Source organism: Salvelinus namaycush, chromosome 27, assembly GCF_016432855.1.
Source record: "Salvelinus namaycush isolate Seneca chromosome 27, SaNama_1.0, whole genome shotgun sequence".
NCBI classification, from domain to species: Eukaryota; Metazoa; Chordata; class Actinopteri; order Salmoniformes; family Salmonidae; genus Salvelinus; species Salvelinus namaycush.
This window is the reverse complement of record NC_052333.1, coordinates 38,896,732-38,913,656: the sequence shown is the minus strand read 5'-3', so window position 1 is coordinate 38,913,656 and position 16,925 is coordinate 38,896,732. Positions and strand designations below refer to the sequence as shown.

The following is a 16,925-nucleotide window of genomic DNA, read 5'->3' as shown; positions in this document are numbered from 1 at the left end:
AATCAGAGACAACGACTAACACCTGCCTCTGATTGAGAACCATATCAAGCCAAACACATAGAAACAGACAAACTAGACATACAACATAGAATGCCCACTCATATCACACCCTGACCAAACAAAACATAGAAACATACAACGCAAACTATGGTCAGGGCGTGACACACATCTAGTTAGGCTATACTTTTACAGGAAAAAGTTTCATTAATTTACTAGCATACCCAATGCAACCATGTGAATACAATTTGATCTCAACTATCCTTATAGTACAGGGATTATTCACAAAGAAAACACCCGGACAAACAAATTCAAATTAAACAGGCATTTATTAATGTGGCATCTATACCTTAAGCCTCTAAACTGCAGTTGATTTTGCGAGGAATTTCTTAATTTTAGGCTTAAAAGAAACATGTCTTCCTGTGTTTTGTATTTTTGTTTATTTTCCATTTTTTCCCCCTGAGATACCATGCTGTTACAATGTAAATGATGTAAGCACTTGTAAGCACTTGCAATGTAGATTCTGTATAATGACTACATTACCCCTAATGGTCATTGACTGGATATTCCAAATTACCATAGGAATTATACATCACAATAGTAATATTAGGGTGAGTTCGTAAATGAACTCTGGTTATTTACTCCGATTTCTGAGCACTCGTCTGAGTGTGCCAGAGCGCAGAATAACTGATGCATTTATGAACGTGCAACACCCGTTGAATATGACCGATATCACTAAACGTCGGCAAAAAAACGTTATTAAATTGTTGCCAGCATCACAGTTATCATCACCAACGCTCTAGATAACATGAAAACATCCTAACCAGCTCTGCTAGGGAGAGTAAAATGGGCGAGGTCAGAACACTCGGATCAGCTCTGAATTTACAAATGAACAATCTGACAACACTCTGAATTTACGAACGCCCAGAGCACACTCCAAGCGCTCTCTGAAACTCCAGAGTGAATTTATGAACACACCCTTAATATGCAACCATTTATGTATATAAACCCTGGATTGCTGATGCTATGTATTGGCCATAAAGTATCACAGTATGAGTCATAATATCGATAAAACCTAGTGGTCAAACATGGAAACGGTTCCAATTGTTTTTCCACCATTACTTTTGGATTTTAGAAACACTTTGATAACTGTGTTTTTGATAACTGTGTAAATCACTCTCGGACAAGTCTACTTTTATCAATACTGTAACGACCCTGGGTTTATAAACGTAGATATCGACTCTGCCGTTCGAGCATGCTTTTGGGGCACAGTCGATGGCGCGCTGAACTTCGGGCCAGAAGGTTGAGGGTTCGAGACCTGCTCCTTGTCTGTTTCATTTCATTGGTGTCAGAAGTGATCGGACCTTGCATCCACGAACGTGCGTGTGCTTGGCCAGTGAGCTCGTTCCTGTAAGACGTTGAGTTGTAGGCTAGCTAATGGTTAGCTAGCTAGCATTTATTTAACCTTTATTTAACTAGGCAAGTCAGTTAAGAACAAATTCTTATTTACAATGATGGCCTACACCGGCCAAACTCAGACGACACTAGGCCAATTGTGCGCTGCCCTATGGGACTCCCTATCACGGCCGGTTGTGATACAGTCTGGATTCAAACCAGGTTGTCTATAGTGACGCCTCTAGCTGAGATGCAATGACTTAGACCACTGCGCCACTTGGGAGCCCAAGTGTAGACTGGCTACATTAGCCATCTATTTGTCTTGATATTTAAATGCATGAGAAATTCCTAAAAAACGACGTTAGCTTTCTTTGGCTTTTATAAACCAACAGTCTAGCTTGCTAGTTAACTAGCTAACTAACTTTGATGATGAAGCTAGGCATTCTTGATCATGTTTGTTTGTGTCTGTGGGTGAGGGGTGGGAAGCCTATTTCCAGTAACCTACTACTTGACTTGTAGTTACCTTACCTAGCTAGCTGTATTATTTTGGTCTGGCTTTTTGAGAGTTTTTGACTGATTAGCATCTCTTGAGTCAACTCTCTACTTACTTTACTTCGGGAAGACATTGATCTGTTTGCTGTTACACTCTGGACAGCAAATTATTAGTATAGCTACTAGACAAGGTTATGTAACCTTACTTAGTCCTACTTGTTATAATGTGGTTTAAATTAATTGGAATTGGGGCCTCCCGAGTGACGCAGCGGTATAAGGCACTGCATCACAGTGCTCTAGCGACTCCAGTGGTCGCATGCACGCTGACACAGTTGTCAGGTGTACGGTGTTTCCTCTGAAACATTGGTGCAGCTGGTTTCCGGGTTAAGCGTGCATTGTGTCAAGAAGCAGTGTGGCTTAGCGGAGTTGTGTTTTCGGAGGAGGCATGGCTCTCGACATTCGCCTCTCCCGAGTCCGTACGTGCGTTTCAGCGATGGGACAATCAATCAATCAATCAATTTTATTTTATATAGCCCTTCGTACATCAGCTAATATCTCGAAGTGCTGTACAGAAACCCAGCCTAAAACCCCAAACAGCTAGTAATGCAGGTGTAGAAGCACGGTGGCTAGGAAAAACTCCCTAGAAAGGCCAAGACTGTAAGACTGTAACTACCAATTTGAAAGGTAATTGGTATTCACACGTTTGTTTTTTAGGTAGAATTACTGTCATGTAATTGATGCCAAATTGCAAACCTTCTCTATTCCAGAACCAATGGGTATGCCTGAGTCTTATCACCTCTCAACTAGGTAAGCTGTTTCAACCCGGAATACTATTCTCCTGCTTTGGTCTGTTTCAGTCATTGCATGAAGTCCTGAAGAGCAGGAGTGTTGGAAGGGTTTTGTCACAGCCCAGCTCTAACACAGTAGCTAGTAGTTAGCTAGCTGACAGCAAAGGTGTCAGCAGGAGCTTGCAGGGATTTGTAGGTTTTCATATGCTGCCTTTGAGGCTAATTAGCATTTTAGAATCTGGGGGTAAATAGAGCCGAATATATTGCTAAAAGTCACCTTGTCCGAGAGAGATTTACACGGTTATCAAAATGTCACGCCAGGTAAAGCCTACATGACCTTGTTTGAAGTGGTTGTAAAATCCCATATGGGAACAATGAATGGTGAAAGAACGGAGGCATTTCTGCAGGCTCTGCTGATAAGGAGTTTTTCTCTGCTCCTCTCATACAGGATTAATAAAGGCCTAGTGCACAAATGTTTTTTTTCTTTAAAAAAAAAATGTTCTTAATACTTTTTTTATTGTAATCTATCAAGGGTGGCTGCAGCACCCTCAGCACCCCTACTTCCCACGGCTATTTAAGTATTTTTGTTGTTGTTGTTGGGGACAGTAACATTAGTACTCCAAAAATATATACTTTAAGGATTTTGTAATATATATATATATATGTATATGTTTAGCTCACATAATATAATTTAAAAGTGTGCATTATGGTGTCTGTAATATAATACATGTGTCAAAAAACGAATGTAGACAATAATAAATGCATTTCTATATCTTCAAAAATATGTTTTACATTGCAGAGATGCCAAGATGGCTGTGAGGTGACTTCAATACAGCGCCCCCTGTCAGTCATCCAGGGTTTATACACGTCATGTATGCAACATGCAGCAATCCACAGTATCCAAGGTATACTATCAACAGTGCTATGGGCATAAAATTAAAGCAGCCTATTCCCTGTGCATAAAATCTTCAATGGCTGATCTAATGACTCATTGCCCTGTTTTCCCCAACTCTTAAACTAACCCTCAAATCCTTTAAAATAATGCTTTCAAATAAAGCAAAGTACTGTACACAATGAGTCAAACTAGCACTAGGCCTACAACATAGGCTACAAACGTGAGCTGGTAGATTAGTCAGCCCTCACCTGAGAAGTGAAAATGACATTCTCACTCCCAATTTGGATGTGCATCTTGCGCATCGGACATGCAGGACCAACACTAGCCTACAGGCCTACTGTTTTATAATAGATATAGATAACATGGGTTCTTGGTGGGCCTATTAAAACATAGCATTTTAGAGAGAAAGCATGCGCCTGATCCCACAGGAAATAGGCCTATGGGAGTTTTTTTATGCTCTGGAGTTGAGAATATTACCGGTAAATCCAGACGCATTTTGATTTGCAGGAGGGGGGAATTGCATTGCAATCATGCATTACAATAGTAGGGCTAATTCTATTTCTGTTGTAAGCTGTTTTAATAGATATGGATAACATGGGTTCATGGTAGGCCTATCAAAACATGCGCCATCAAGCCACCAACACACGCAGCAGTGAGCAGGCTTATCGCACAACTTGCTGACTTAAGTAACAGTCATGAAAGCAAGTGCCATGATCCAAAGGGAAATATTGGAGTTTTTTAAATGCTCCGGAGATGAGAATGTTGGTAGCTTATCCAGAGACCAAAAATCTGAACAGATACATATTTGATTTGCAGAAGGGGGGAATTGCATTGAATCAAATTATACATTTCCAATTATGTACTGGGGTGCACGAGTGTAATGTAATACACTGTACAAAGCAGATGGAAGCTGGCATTTTCCCGCTAGGGCACAGTTGCACATGTAAGGGATCCAATCAAGGTGATGTACTTCTTGAAGCTCATGGAGCCGTCAGCGTCCTGGTCCAGCATTGTCATCAGGTGCCCCACTTCAGGACCACCCTTCTGCTTATGTCAATGTAATATAGGATCACAAGAAAGACACAATATATTAGGATTTCTGTATTTAATTGTCATTCACACCGAATGGCTAGGACTGCAATATAGAATCAGTCAAAGTTCAATAAAACTTAATTTCAAGTGGATTTTATTCTTAAAATCATGACACATTTAAAGTGATGCTCCAGAGATTTTTTATAATTTCAGTCAGTAGTTTTGAAAGTAGTGCTCAGGAGCAAAAACGGGTCCCTGAAAAAAAATGGTGGACTACATCATCCATTTCATATGATATGTTGCGTCCTGCAAATTCCAATTCGTAAAATATGTTACGAATTTGTTAGTGCTTAAGATCCCGGACTGCATCTTCAACAATAAAAAATAGCATTAGAATAGCATTTTCTATCTCATAAGGGAGCGGTTTCCCAGGCACAAATTAAGGCTAGTCCTGGACTTTAAAAAAAGCATGCTCAATGGATTTTCATTTTTTAAAGTGCTTTTTAGTCCAGGACTATAGGCTTAATCGGTGTCCGGAAAACTGGCCCGAGGTGTTGCAATGACTCACCCCAGCAATGTTTGGCAGCTTAGCCTTGATGAGGTTGGTTAGCTCTTTCTTAATGAGGGTCTTGGCATCTCCACTGCCAGCGTGCTTGTGGATTGTCATGATGAGGGCTCCCAGGGAGGCTTCCAGAGGTGTGGGCTATGCTCTGGTGTCTGTGACTGATGGTGATCCTGGGGGTGGAAACTATTATAAGTAGGCTACTAGGCAAGTAGCTTACATTTGGAATGCCTTATGTTCTGCTTTGGAATGAAGAGGACTGAGTAAGTAAGTATGTATGTACAGATGTCGGATCTTAATTTGACCACTTTCGTCACAGGAGGAAAATAATCCTGCAGCAGAGGGATTTGAATATCTAAATAAATATTTTGAATTGCCGCCAGGTGGCAGCAGGAAGCAGTGTTTGTATATGATGCAATACCGTACCAACATTGTAGGCTACCTTATGTAGGCTACGTGCAGGCTACAACGCGTCTCGTGGGAATTCTTATGTGTATTATAATACATTTACATATTTGTAGGGGGTATATGTATTTTTCGTTACGGAAAATCAATTGTTTTATTATACAGTACCAGTCAAAATTTGGACACACCTACTCATTCAAGGTTTTTCTTTATTTTGTCTATTTTCTATATTGTAGAATAATAGTGAAGACATCAAAACTATGAAATAACACATATGGAATCATGTAGTAACCAAAAAAGTAGCCACCTGTTGCCTTGATGACATCTTTGCACACTCTTGCCATTCTCTCAACCTGTTTCATGAGGTAGTCACCTGGAATGCATTTCAATTAACAGGTGTGCCTTGTTAAAAGTTAATTTGTGGGATTTCTTTCCTTCTTAATGCATTTGAGCCAATTAGTTGTGTTGTGACAAGGTAGGGGTGGTATACAGAAGATAGTCCTATTTGGTAAAAGACCAATCTATATTATGGCAAGAACAGCTCAAATATGCAAACAGAAATGACAGTCCACCATTACTTTAAGACATGAAGGTCAGTCAATGCGGAAAATTTCAAGAACTTAGCCTTGATGAGGTTGGTTAGCTCTTTCTTAATGAGGGTCTTGGCATCTCCACTGCCAGCGTGCCAGCGTCCACTGCCAGTTTCTTCAAGTGCAGTCGCAAAAACCATCAACCGATATGATGAAACTTGCTCTCATGAGGAACGCTACAGGAAGAGAGGACCCAGAGTTACCTCTGTTGCAGAGGATAAGTTCATTCGAGTTACCAACCTCAGAAATTGCAGCCCAAATAAATGCTTCACAGAGTTCAAGTAACAGACACATCTATCTCAACATCAACTGTTCAGAGGAGACTGCGTGAATCAGGCCTTCATGGTTGAATTGCTACAAATAAACCACTACTAAAGGACACCAATAATAAGAAGAGACTTGCTTGGGCCAAGAAACACAAGCAGTGAAAATTAGACTGGTGGAAATTTGTCCTTTGGTCTGATGAGTCCCAATTTGAGATTGTTGCTTCCAACCGCTGTTTCTTCGTGAGACGCAGAGTCTCTGCATGTGTACTTCCCACCTTGAAGCATGGAGGAGAAGGTGTGATGGTGTGGGGGTGCTTTGCTGGTGACACTGTCTGTGATTTTTTTTAGAATTCAAGGCACACTTAACCAGCATGGCTACCACAGCATTCTGCAGCGATACGCCATCCCATCTGGTTTGCGCTTAGTGGGGCTATCATTTGTTTTTAAACAGGACAATGACCCAACACACCTCCAGGTTGTGTAAGGGCTAATTCACCAAGAAGGAGAGTGATGGAGTGCTGCATCAGATTACCTGTTCTCCACAATCTCCCGACCTCAACCCAATTGAGATGGTTTGGGATGAGTTGGACTACAGAGTGAAGGAAAAACAGCCAACAAGTGCTCAGAATATGTGGGAACTCCTTCAAGACTGTTGGAAAAGCATTTCAAGTGAAGCTGGTTGAGAGAATGCCAAGAGTGTGCAAAGCTGTCATCAAGGCAAAGGGTGGCTACTTTGAAGAATCTAAAATCTCAAATATATTTTGATTTGTTTAACACTTTTTTGGTTGCTACATGATTCCATGTGTTATTTCATAGTTTTGACGTCTTCACTATTATTCTACAATGTAGAAAACAGTAAAAATAAGGAAAAACCCTTGAATGAGTAGGTGTGTCCAAACTTTTGACTGGTACTGTATGTTGAAGGAAAGCAATAGGCAGAATAAATTATTAATACCACTGACCCCAGCACACATATGCCCTTTGACTCATGGATGAACATGTATTTTTGACGCATCAATTCCGTGTGGTTACAGCGTTAAAACAGAAACAACTCAAAGGTTAAAGGGTAAGTCTCAACCGCAATTGCAGCCTTTGCCCAACCGCTTCAAATGTTTAAAAAAAATACATTCAGGTGAGAAGTTGTGGATGTGGGGAATTGTTCATAAATATTCATTTTGGGGGTGGGTACATGTAGTTGCACCTGATCTGAACACTTTCTCACTAAAGCATAGACGGGTAGTTTTTTTTAGCAACTATGGGGCAAATTTTTTGCCATATTAGCATTGACATGAAATCAGTCAAAACACCTCAAAAAGACCTGAGCTGTGTTTGTATACTCATACTAACCATACTATTTGTGACGTAAATTAAGTATGTAGTATGCTAATTGGTCATAGTATGGATAGAGTTAGTATGCCAAAAGTTCCCGGATGTTGTGCTACATTCGCCAAAATACGAGGTAAACAAGCAGTGGACACTATTTCCCGTGCTTTTAGGGCCAATAATGCAATTCTTCAGAAAATGGGCGTGGCTTCACAACGTTTTCACATTTGAATAAATGGCGGAAAATATGCAGCCGAAGTCCGACGAGAGCGGATACAAATTCATTGCTTTAACTACTGGTATGTTAGCTAATTTCCCTACAACATCGGAGGGGGAACTAGTCAACTATCTAGTAAACACTTCGGATACAAGGTTGGTGTCTCTTTTTTTGAACAAAATTAAACAGATATATATTGTAATTGAACAAAATATTAAGGTGGCCATTAACTGGGGACCGTATGTCGATAATACACCGCTTACCACTGATAGTAGTAGTATTTCCACTGAAATGTCAAACATGCTAATTGCTAACCCATTAGCTAACATTTTTACGACACAAATAACCACAAAACATTGATGGCTTGATCACAAGATAACACTGTTGAAGGTAATATATTTCTTAGACGCTGTTTAATATGCCGATAATACGGGGTGCATCGCTAGCTAGCTACCTAATGTTAGTTGGCTACTAATTGCCAGTATATTAACTATATGATATCTAAGTACCCAATGTTTATTGACTTGATAATTCACGTCATTCTTAGCTAAGTGGTATAGTCGTTGTGCGTTCTCAATGGACATAAATTCACTCTGGCTATTTACTCTGATTTCAGGGTACTCTCGCCTGAGTGTGCCAGATGAATTTACTGATGAATTTACGAACGCTCAACACCCGTTGAATATGGCCGGTGTCAGTAAACGTTGGCAAAAAATCATTATTAAATTGTTGCCAGAAGCACAGTCACCAACGCTCTGGATAACATGAAAACAGCCTAACCAGCTCTGCTAGGGCGAGTAAAATGTTCAGAGTGAAGTGGTCTCTCATTTGTGTCTCGATGTCGCTAGCCAGTTAGTTTGTTGGTTAAGCTTTCATAATGTCCGTTGAGTTTTTACTCTGAGAATTAGAACCTAACACTATGTTACCTTAACGTTAGTCCTGCTTGCAACCAAAGTCTTTCAAGTTACTGTATGTTCGCCCTCTGGTTGGTATTGTTTCGGAACAACTTAGTCCTTTTTTAACAGACTCAGGGCGATTTATCTACACTGAAATTTTGTGCACAAATTTGTTCACTTCTCTGTTAGTGAGCATTTCTCATTCGCCAAGATAATCCATCCACCTGACAGCTGTGGCAAATCAAGAAGCTGATTAAACAGCATGATCATTACACAGATGCGCCTTGTGCTGGGGACAATAAAAGGCCACTCTAAAATGTGCAGTTTTGTCATACAACACAATGCCACAGATGTCTCATGTTTTTGCTCATGAGGGAGCAAGGAATGTCTACCAGACTTGTGAACAGAGAATTGAAAGTTAATTTCTCTACCATAAGCCACCTCCAACGTCATGTTAGAGAATTTGGCCTCACAACCGCAGACCACATGTATGACGTCGTGTGGGCGAGTGGTTTGCTGACGTCAACGTTGTGAACAGAGTGTCCCATGGTGGCGGTGGGGTTATGGTATGGGCAGGCATAAGCTACGGAAAACGAACACAATTGCATTTTATCGATGGCAATTTGAATGCACAAAAATACCGGGACGAGATCCTGAGGCCCATTTTGTTAAGGTATGTGTAATCAACAGATGCATATCTGTATTTCCAGTCATGTGAATTCCATAGATAAGGGCCTCATTTATTTATTTCAATTGACTGATTTCCTCATATGAACTGTAACTCAGTAAATCAATGAAATTGTTGCATGTTGCGTTTATATTTTTGTTCAGTATATTTGACAAGCATTCCTTACAATATAAATCAAATATTACCACGGCAAATCTACTGTGGCAATTTACAGTAGACAGCAGGAAAGTTCTCCACGACAGTAGAGTGATCAAGTTAAGATACTTACATTGTACGTATGTACAGATGTTGTAAGAGCTTACCACACGCAGAATAGACATGTTAAATTGATAACAGTTTAGTCAGACCGATGATATCACACAGGTAACTGACATGGCAACTCTTGCTTTGAAGGCATGAACCATTGGGATATTTTTCTGACACCTTATACAGGTCATAAAAGTGTAGTAAAGAACACAACTCTTATGAACGTAGAATGACGGGATGATGGCACATTCTTTGCTAGAGTGATGGAATCTAATTTGATTGGTCCTCAACTCACTGCTCAGGATTTGTGAGATGCAAATTATTTTAATGGTACTAAGGTGAAAGCAACCGACTGTAGACAAAAGTCGAGGAGTGAAGTCGGGGGAGGTTAATCTGCGACAGCCGAAAGCTGGACACTGATGTGGTTTTCCAACAGCAGGGCTCACTGCAACATGGTAGCGTTGCCATTGTTTATAAAAGTTTTTCGTTGTAATGTCTCCAACCCCCATATCACGCACTCACAAACTGTAAATATATGTGTGTACAGTACATTGTGCTATCATTTGGTGAGAGAGAGCCTCAAATACCACATTCAATTGTACATATCTAATGCATACATGAATTGCGGCAAAGTTGGTTCCTGTTTCAGTCACATCTGGTAAAACAAAAACACCTTAATGATTGGTTGACAATAGAGCCTCCCACAATGCAGGTGAGGGCTGCAGGATGAAGTTGGTGATGAGCAACTGCAGAACTTTTCAGTCAACTGCATTCAATACCTCATGACCTTTGATCACATGGTTTTTGTAAAGTTCATGCAGTCGCAAATCGGACAACTTTTAGCCCTATAATGCAACACACTATGGAAGGCGCCCCTCGAACACTCCCAAAGACTCCCTTTTAATTCCTATTGATATAGCCTAGTGCGTCAAAAGAGTGAATTCAGTCATTGTTTTCTTTTTTGATAACTAGGTTACTAGTGTAGACTACCACGCTGTGCAATCTTCTAGTAGCCTGGTGTTTCTTGGCCGAGGCTGCAGATCCAAAGGTAAGGCCCCATTCCGCCCCCTTGGAAACCTCTTAACCCAGAGCTAAAGATCCTAATCACATTCTGTGCAGAGCTTGTGCTATTTTACTCACACATTATTTTTAGGATATTGCTGTGTATCCAGGCTGTGGGTCCCTGGGATCGTCTACTTTGCTCACATTCTCTGCTCTACTTGTCGGGAACCTCCCTTCACATTTTCCACTGTCAATCGTGAATGACAATTCTTCAAACTTTACCGGTGAAACGTCCATGCAGCATCTGCATACCAATCAGTTTCATGGGGATATGCATTTAGATCTTCTTATAGGTCATAGGCCGCTTCGGTTTCGAAGTAGCCTACAGTGTTCTTTTGAATTATGTGCAGTGAGCTAATTTTTTGAGAAGATGGTGTTAAAAAACTGCAGCATAGCCTTCCTGTGTTTAGTTTCAATCAAAGAACATATTATGCCTAGTTGCACCTTGCGCGCTGCTGTGTTTTGGCCACATCATCCTAAATGCGAACATCATCCTAAAAATGAAATTAGAAAGAAATTAGGTGGTGTTTTTTCTCTTACAGTAATGTTAAAATATGCTATTTTATCTGGTTCTGTTATATAGAATACAGTGCCTTCAGAAAGTATTGAGACCCCTTGACTTTTTCCACATTTTGTTACGTTACAGCTTTATTCTAAAATAGATTTTTTTAAATTATAACCTTCAGCAATCTACACACAATACACCATAATGACAAGCTGTTTTTTTTAAATTTTAGCAAATGTATTAAAAATAATGAACAGAAATATCTTGTTCAGACCCCTTTGCTATGAGACTCGAAATTGATCTCAGGTGCATCCTGTTTCCATTGATCATCCTTGAGATGTTTCTACAAATTGATTGGAGTCCACCTGTGGTAAATTCACTTGATTGGACATGATTTGGAAAGGCACACACCTGTCTATATAAAGTCCCACAGTTGATAGTGCATGTCAGAGCAAAAACCAAGCCATGAGGTCGAAGGAATTATCCGTGGAGCTCTCGACTGTGTCGAGGCACAGATCTGGAGAAGGGAACCGAAAAAATTATGCAGCATTGAAGGTCCCCAAGAACACAGTGGCCTCCATCATTCTTAAATGGAAGAAGTTTCAAACCACCAAGGCTGTTCCTAGAGCTGGCCGCCTGGACAAACTGAGCAATCAGGGGAGAAGGGCCTTGGTCAGGGAGGTGACCAAGAACCAGATGGTCCGTCTGACAGAGCTCTAGAGTTCCTCTGTGGAGATGGGAGAAACTTCCAAAAGGACAACCACCTCTGCAGCAAGCCACCAATCAGGCCTTTATGGTAGAGTGGCCAGACGGAAGCCACTCAATAAAAGGCACATGACAGCCCGCTTGGAGTTTGCCAAAAGGCACCTGAAGACTCTCAGACCATGAGAAACAAGATTATCTGGTCTGATGAAACCAAGATTGAACTCTTTGGCCTGAATGCCAAGAGTCACGTCGGGAGGAAACCTGGCACCATCCCAACGGTGAAGCATGGTGGTGGCAGCATCATGTTTTGGGGATGTTTATCAGCAGTAGGGACTGGGAGACTAGTCAGGATACAGGCAAAGATTAACAGAGCGAAGTACAGCAATATCCTTGATGAAAACCTGCTCCAGAGTGCTCGGGACCTCAGACTGGGGTGAAGGTTCACCTTCCAACAGGACAACAACCCTAAGCACACAGCCAAGACAACACAGGAGTGGCTTCGGGACAAGTCTCTGAATGTCCTTGAGTGGCCCAGCCAGAGCCCGGACTTGAATCCAATTGAACATCTCTGGAGAGACCTGAAAGTAGCTGTGCAGCAACGCTCCCCATCCACCCTGACAGGGCTTGTGAGGATCTGCAGAGAAGAATTGGAGAAACTCCCCAAATACAGGTGTGCCAAGCGTAGCATCATACCCAAGAAGACTTGATGCTGTAATCGCTGCCAAAGGTGCTTCAACAAAGTACTGAGTAAAGGGTCTGAATACATATGTAAATGTGATATCAGTTTTTCATTTGTAATAAATTTACAAAAATGTCTTCTTTTTTTTTTGCTTTGCCATTATGAGTTATTGTGTGTACATTGATGAAGGAAAAACACTTTTAATGAATTTTAGAATAAGGCTGTAACGTAACAAACAACATGTGATCATGCAGACATTGTCCGTGTTCGAAAGGATCAAAACCGCAATGTATCATGGGTAAATTGTGACTGACTGATCTACAAATAATAATAAGTCATGAGTCAGTCGGCAGTCGTCTGCAGTCGTTTTGATATGCTCTCGAACACGGCCATTGATTCAGCGTTGATCTAACTTTATTAAGCGAGCACCGTTCGGTATCCTGTTCTCTACAAGTGTAGTGGATTGAGACTGTGAGGGGTCCGGCACATGTACAGAGGCTTCGGCGCCTTGGCTGATGGGAGCGAAGGTCTGGAAAAGTAAGATCCGCAGCAACTCTGTTTTTATATATAACTGCTGCTCACTCTCCCCTCCCTTCACGTTTTTTCTCTTTACTCACCCTCTTCTGAACCCTCAACCAAATGTATTGACATGACTATGTAGCCTCTGTACAGCAGAAATAAGAACCCTGGGCAATTTTTATGACATGAAGAAAAGGATACAACCCAGCCAGAACATAACGTTCTGAGAACCATATGTTTCTTAGACCTAGGTGAGCGTGTGGTTGTCCTATGGTTATTTTGCTTACAACCTTCCCACAATGTTCTGTGAAGGGTACAGGATACCCAGCTGGCACATAATGTTCAGAAAGCCATACTGTATGTTTCTGAGATGGGAATTTCAGTACTTCAGCATCGCGTTCCCTGGAGGTTTCCTCGTGGTTCTATTTAAAGTCGTGTTCTCAGAACGTTCAGAGAACAATCTTCGCACACAGCACCTTCTGTGGTTCATCTACTTTTGTTTCTGATACGGCATGGCAAAGCGACCCACAAGTTGGGAAAAAATCCCAACACATGCGACACACTGCACGCACCACAACCTAGTCCAGCAGATGAGTCGCAGCAGTGCAGATTGCCTCCCATTGAAATGCATGGACTTCCGCCAGAACGCATACAGTTCACAGCAGTTGGTGTGCACAAGGCTTAAAGGACAATTCCACTCAAACTATATTTTGGTATTTGTTTCATTCATCAACTGTTGATACAGTCCCAAAATGTTTTGCATGTCAGCAATCCAGTTTTCAAGATATATCCCTTTCAAAATATAGAAAAACAGAAGGTATGATGCGTTTTGCCAAATGTGAACAGCGGCAAGAGCTCAGATACACATGAAAGCATGAAATGACTCTGGGAACTGATAGAACATCGCTCAGAGATGCACCAAAACAATATAACATAAAACATTGGTGAATCTTTCCTTTAGTGTAAAGTAGAGAATCTCACACATGTGCAGGGTTCCAGAGAATTCGTACCCATAGCCATTCCTTTTTTGGCCTTATCTCCCCCTCTGCAGCAAAAGGCCTCCATGGGCCTGGCCTGAATCCCGTCTCCATGGTAATGAGCATCCCTGGTTTCTGCTTATTCCAGGAGCTCCACAAAGTGTGTGGCATTTATTTGCATGGTTTCTCTTTTTGTTTCGAGTTTGTATAATGTTGCAGTTGGAAAACAATAAGGTTACATGTTTTTACACAAGCCATTATAAAGCACCTTATAGTTTTGTCTCAGAAATGTGCACCAACATTCGTTAAGCCTATGATAGGCCTACCTAAGTGGTTCAATACATTTGGAAGGCTTCAACATATTTGGACGCAGCTTGATTTTAAAAAAAATGCAGGAAAATTGAATGGACATTTTAAATGGTAGCCTAATGGGAAGTCGTAAACATTCACAATACGACATGGGTGTACGACATTTTGTTCTCAAACATCACAAGACAGCAAGCAACCTGATTATGATTTTGTATTGGCTACCAGTGTTATTTAAAACACACATATCTGTTTCTTTAATATCTAGGTGTAATACTATTTAGGCTAATGTAACAGTATAACTTTATTACGTCCCCTCGCCCCGACCTCGGGCGCGAACCAGGGACCCTCTGCACACATCAACAACTGTCGCCCACGAAGCATCGTTAACCATCGCTCCACAAAGGCCACGGCCCTTGCAGAGCAAGGTGCAACCCTACTTCAGGTCTCAGAGCAAGTGACGTAACTGATTGAAACGTTAGTAGCGCGTACCCGCTAACTAGCTAGCCATTTCACATCCGTTACACTAACATAACGAATTAATTACCACATTCGAGGTAGAAGAATAGGGTGATGATGGGCAGGTTGAGGAGAAAGAGGCTATATATTTTCTAGAAATAGCCTATAGAAAAGGCCCGTATAAAATATATATATATCAATGTGTTACATTGAGCCGTGTTAAATGTTGGAATGGCATGAATGGTTATTGTACTTGAATGTTGTGAGGGTATAGACCAAATTATGATGTAATAAGGGTGGTCCGACAGGTGGAAAATGCGGGCAAATCAGACACCTGAACAGCATCAAATTTAGCCTATAAAATGTCATAGACTAGAATAGACTACAACGGGAAAACAACAAAACATGTTAACACAGACCACAGACAGTATAGAATTACTTACACTGATACGAACCAGAGCGTCCATCATAGAAGTGAGCGTTTTCAAAGCCGACTCTGCCTCCTTCGATGAATTATACATGATACCCCTACCGTTACTATAACAAAAATGCACGGTGCCATGAAGGCAAATACTGCAAAATAGAAATTCATAACTCCTGGCTGATCAGCGTTATTAGATAGAATAAACCCTAATGTGCCATCGGGTTTGCGCAAGAAGATTATTGAAACTGGACGCACGCGCGTGAGGCTATAGCCGTTAACAATAGAAAAATGAGTCCAAATGGAAGAGAGAAATTGAAATTTAAGGAAATTAAATGTAAACGACCATGAAAGTGCACACACGTTCCAAATTCTGCGCTAATGTGACCCCAGAGCGCCCAGATGTCTCCCACCCTTCCTTTACCGAATCGCAATAGCCTCGGAAATTCTGTCGATTCAGGGGTCTCTGCTATAGCCTACTGTAATATAAAGGGGCGGGGGTGAGAAGGACTGCAGTAGTCGCAGCATGCGCAATAAACGTTAACTCTTAGTGAAAAGAGTGGCCTCAATAAGAATTTATTGCAATTCAATGAATCATATATGTTACATAACAAATTGCTACTGCTGTACAAACACAGTACAAAATAACCCTGTAGTAGGCCTAGCCAGTGATCTACAGTGCATTCGGAAAGTATTCAGACCCCTTGACTTTTTCGACATTTTGTTACGTTACAGCCTTATTCTAAAATTGATTAAATCGTTTTCCCCCCTCGTCAATCTACACACAATACCGCATAGTGACGAAGCAAAAACGTTGTTTTTTTTGGTTGCAAAATATATCACATTTACATCGGTATTCAGACCCTTTACTCAGTACTTTGTTGAACCTTTGCAGGGATTACAGCCTCGAATCTTCTTGGGTATGAAGCTACAATCTTGGCACACCTGATTTGGGGAGTTTCTCCCATTCTTCTCTGCAGATCCTCTCAAGCTCTGTCAGGTTGGATGGGGAGCCTCCGTGCATAGTCTGGGCTCTGGCTGGGCCACTCACGGACATTCAAAGACTTGTCCCGAAGCCACTCCTGCATTGTCTTGGCTGTGTGCTTAGGGTTGTTGTCCTGTTGGAAGGTGAACTTTCACCACATTCTGATCTCCTAAGTGCTCTGGAGCAGGTTTTCATCAAGGATCTCTCTGTACTTTCCTCCATTCATATTTCCCTCCATCCTGACTAGTCCCCCAGTCCCTACTGCTGAAAAACATCCCCACAGCATGATGCTGCCACCACCATGCTTCACCGTAGGGATGGTGCCAGGTTTCCTCCAGACGTGACGCTTGGCATTCAGGCCAAAGTGTCCAATCTTTGTTTCATCAGACCAGAGAATCTTGTTTCTCATGGTCTGAGAGTCCTTTAGGTGCCTTTTGGTAAACTCCAAGCGAGCTGTCATGTGCCTTTTACTAATAAGTGGCTGACTTCTGGCCACTCTACCATTAAGGCTTGGT

At 41.4% G+C, this 16,925-nt stretch overlaps 1 pseudogene; it reads right to left on the bottom strand.

The window, feature by feature from the left end:
• Positions 1-3,811: 3,811 nt before the first annotated feature.
• Positions 3,812-15,525, bottom strand: LOC120022413 (annotated as a pseudogene).
• Between the last annotated feature and the right edge of the window lie 1,400 nt (positions 15,526-16,925).